This window comes from Nelumbo lutea, chromosome 6 (assembly GCF_056320005.1).
Source record: "Nelumbo lutea isolate HS-2025 chromosome 6, American lotus-T2T, whole genome shotgun sequence".
Lineage (NCBI taxonomy): Eukaryota > Viridiplantae > Streptophyta > Magnoliopsida > Proteales > Nelumbonaceae > Nelumbo > Nelumbo lutea.
The window spans coordinates 52,876,028-52,880,708 of record NC_142689.1 but is presented as its reverse complement, the minus strand read 5'-3'; the positions used below and the strand labels follow the sequence as shown (position 1 = coordinate 52,880,708).

The 4,681-nt window shown below is 33.5% G+C and overlaps 1 non-coding gene across 1 annotated transcript; it reads left to right on the top strand.

The window, feature by feature from the left end:
* The first annotated feature begins 2,624 nt into the window (after window positions 1-2,624).
* Window positions 2,625-2,731, top strand: LOC148848912 (small nucleolar RNA R71). Its single transcript, XR_016101656.1, has one exon. It is a non-coding gene; the product is annotated as a small nucleolar RNA R71 (small nucleolar RNA).
* The last annotated feature ends 1,950 nt before the right edge of the window (window positions 2,732-4,681 follow it).

Here is a 4,681-nt window from a genome sequence, read left to right as displayed (position 1 = left end):
ATGACATTTTTCCCAATTAAGAATAATGTTAGATTCCTCACATCTTTTAAGCACCAAAGACCAACTATGCAAACATACATCGAATGAAAATCCAAAAATAGAGAAGTCATCCATAAATCTCTCCATAAAATCATCAATGAAATCTGAAAATAGAGACATCGTGCATCTTTTAAAAGTAGCAGGGGCATTGTACAAACCAAAAGGCATTCTCTTAAATGCAAATATTCTGTAAGGGCATGTAAATGTAGTTTTCTCTTGATTTTCAAGAGCAATAGGAATTTGGTGATAACCAGAATAACCATCAAGAAAACAATAAAATTCCTGATCAGCAAGTTTTCAATTGTTTGATCAATAAAGGAAAGGGGGAAATGATCTTTTCTAGTAGCATTATTCAATTTCCTATAGTCGATACATACCCTCCAAGTTGTTACTGTCCTTGTAGGGATTAATTCATTATTTTCATTTTCGATTAAAGTGGTCCCACCCTTTTTTGGCACAACTTGCACAGGACTTACCCAAGAAGAATCAGAGATAGGAAAGATAATACCTAAATCAAGCCATTTTATCACCTCTTTCTTTACTACCTCTTTCATATTATGATTTAACCTCCTTTGGGGCTGCATCATAGGTTTGAATCCTTCTTCTATCATGATTTTGTGCATGCAAACTAATGGATTTATTCCTTGAATGTCACCAAATGCTCCATCCAATCGCCCTTTTGTGTTCTCTAAGCACCCTTATCAACTTTTCTTCTTCAAGACCTGTCAAGTAAGAAAAAATAATTGCAGGTAAGGTAGATGAATTCCCCAAATAAACATATTTTAAATGCGAAGGAATATGTTTAAGTTCAAGAGTAAGAGGCTTTTCGATTGATGGGTTGACTTTTGAAGAAGAGGAAGAAATATGCAAAGGCAAAATTTTTTCTCTTTTTGTCATGAATCCGCTTTGTTTTTCTCCAAATAGCCTACGACCTCCTTATGCTTCTCATCTAAAATTTGTTCCTTCACATCAAAAGAGTTAGCAATGCAATTCTCTATAGGATCATCTAACCTAAATGCATGAAATTCTCTTTCTGCCAAATCATCAATGCAATCTACCATTAAGACTTTTTTTTCATCATTGAAATGTTTCATAGCCTTAAACACATTAAAAATAACTTCCACATCATTAATCTAAAGCTAAGTTTTTCTTGTTGGGCATTAATTAAAGCTCTTCCTATGGCAAGAAAATGTCTCCCTAAAATTAGGGACATAGCATAATCTTCTTCCATGTCCAAAACGATGAAGTCAAGAGGAAAAATAAATTTATCTACTTTTACCAAAACATCTTCCACTACTTCCCTTGGATATTTGATACATCTGTCAGCCAATTGTAGAAAAACAGTGGTAGGTGTTGGTTCTTTCAACCCAAGATTCCTGAAGACAGAAAAAAGGCATCAAATTAATGCTTGCACCAAGATCACATAAAGCCCTATCAAAATTAATTTTGCCAATGGTACATGGAATAGAGAAGATCCATTGATCCTTGAGTTTTGGAGGTAATTTATTTTGTAGGATTGCTGAGCATTCCTCATTAAGTTTTACCATCTCAAAATCCTCCAACTTTCTTTTATTTGAAATTATTTCCTTAAAAAATTTGGCATAACTTGGCATCTAAGAAGTAGCATCAAGAAGAGGAATGTTAATATGCAACTTTTGAAATACCCCTAGAAATTTAGCAAATTGCTTATCCGAGTTAGCCTTAAGAAACATTTTAGGAAAAGGAAGAGGGGGTTTGTAGGATTTTAAATTAAGAGTAGAAAAACTTCCATTTTTTTTCATTGATGACTCATAGCCTCCTTCTTTGGCTTCAAGGTTTTGGCTTTCTTCCTCTTTTACCTATTCATCATCTTTTTCTTCTTTTCTAAGTTCTTTTCCACTTCACAGAGTGATGGCCTTTACTTGTTCCCTGGGATTCTTCTCTGTATTGCTAGTTAATCCTCCTTGTGGCCTTGCTGAAATTGCTTGGGCAAGTTGTCCAATTTGAGTTTTTATCCCTTGAATTCTTGCCTCCGTACTATTGATAAATTTTGCCATCATATCCTCTAAATTTGGCTTCTTCTCTTGTGGATTTTGTTGTTATTGCTGCTGAAAGTCGGGAGGTGCTCTTTGTTGATTATTACTTCAAGAAAAATTTGGATGGCTTCTCCATCTTGGATTGCAAGTATTTGAGTAGGGATTGAAATTGGACCTGTTGCCACCATAAGAAACAAAATTAGTTTGTTTAGAAGAAGAAGAAAATGGATTTCCTACTTGACAGTCTACGCTAATCCACAAAACTCACAAAAAGGGAAGGGAACAGAAGAAACACTCATAGCTAAAACCCCTAAATTTTCTAATTTCTTATTTAATGTAGCAAGTTGAGCCGATAAAGCAGTGATAGAATCAACATTATAAATTCCAACTCCCTTTTTATTTTCTCTCTCATTACCCCATTAATAGCTATTGACCGCCATTTCCTCCAAAAGTTCATATGCTTCTTCGGAAGTTTTTCTCATAAGGGTACCACCTGCAATTGCATTTAACATTAAAAGATTATATTGATTAATGCCATTATAAAAAGTTTGCACTTGCATCCAAACAGGTAGACCATTGTGGGGACAATTCCTAAGCAATTCCTTAAATCTCTCCCATGACTCATATAAGGTTTCATTATCAAATTGAGAAAAAATTGTTATGTCATTCCTTAATTTAACCATTTTAGCAGGTGGAAAATACTTAGATAAAGACTTTTGTGCCAAGTCATCCCATGTAGTGATTGAACCTGTAGGAAGAGACTTAAGCCAATATTTTGCTTTGTCCCTTAAGGAAAAAGGAAATAACCTAAGTCTAATGGTATCATCACAAACTCCAGTATGCTTAAAAGTATCACATATTTCAAGAAAATTAGCAATATGAGAGTTTTGGGTCATCATTAGAGCCAGAGAATTGTGCAGTCATCTGTATCATCTGAATAATTGCAGACTTGATCTCAAAATTGTTTGTTTGCACATTCGGCCTCCTAATACTTGATGTAGTACCATCCAGAGTAGGTATAGCGTAGGAGATCAATGTCCTTAGATTATTTTGGTCTTGAGCCATTTTGTTCTTTCTCTCCCTCGTTCTCTTTTTCAAAGTCATTTCAGTTTCATGATCAAGGGGTATTAATTCTCCACCACTAGTGCATGTCATGCACTAGGAACCTTCAAAGGAAAGAAAAAGAAAGAATGAAAAAAACAATTAAAAATTTCCTAAAAAATTTAATAAGCCGAACCCAACAAAAATTGAAATGGAAAATTTTAAATCCAAAAATAAAACAAATAGATGTTCAATCTAAGACTAATTCAAGTCATTTTGATATGCAATAAACTAATCCCCAGCAATGGCGTCAAAAACTTGTGTGATTTATGCACAGTTAATTCAAGCAAGTGTACCTTAGTTAAATGTGTGTATAATGATGAGAAAAATGTTGATCCCACAGAGACTAGATCATAGTACCAAATCAATTTTAAACTAACCTAAGTTGAACTTGTGAATTAATTGAATGAATAAAAACTAACAAGAATTAATGCAAATCTAAGAACTTAATAAAAACTAAATTGACGAATGAATGCAGATAGGGTTAGACTTTATTAAATCAATGTTATATAATTACCTATTTAATCCAACTCAAGACCGAAATTACCCTAAGGCATATTAAAGTTATTTGCATGTGATGGTGGATTTCTCTAAATTAATTAATATGCATTCTCAAGTCATATTAATCCTTTATTAAACCAATTCTACCATCAAATTTCTAAGCAGTTATCAATAGGAAAAATAAGCATTAATTTCTTTGGAAACCTCTAATCATATAAGGGGATTTGACTCACTAAGCTCCCTTGATTCCCACACATGAGCTAAGCATTAATTTCTTTGGTCAGTTATGCATGAATCATCAAATCATTAAAATATTGTTCAATTTTTTTAAAGCATTAAGCATAACAATCAAAATTCCTCATGCAAATGATAAAGGTCTTGAATTGAATTAAACAAATAACTATATAATCTTAAGATCAAAATCCATCTAAACCCTAAATAAGAGAATTTAGTTAGACATCATTAAATTCAACATACTCAAGAAAATTAAAGGGGAAACACAGCAAGAACACATCAACAAATGAATGAAATAACAAGAAAACTTTAGCCTTTGAAGGTAGAAGATAAGTGCAGCAACTAAGCCTTTCTCCCTCTTGAATTTGGATTCTTCCTCTCCTTCTCTGGCATGTTGAGATTGTTTCTTCATCTCTTTTGATGGCTGAGACTACTTTCTCTTCTCTTTTCTGCTAAATTCTCTCTAAGAATGTGCCCCTTTGCCTTGAGTCTATGGTCCTTTTTATTGTTCAGCCTCCCCTCAATTGCTTCTCAATGAAGACTCCTAATTCAACACAAATTAGGTCTCTTAGTCTTTATCTTAGTTGAATTTCTATCTTTTTTGCATTGCCAATTGCCAGACCTGAAACTTGTAGCTCGAATTGCACTTTGTTGGCGGTGAAATTAGGTTGATTGATAAATACAAGAGTTGTAGCCCTATCTCTTAGCTTCAATTATCCGTTTGAATCATCTCAATCCGAGTTGTAGGAAAAAATTTATGCCCAATATACGAGAATTATATCAAAACTGGA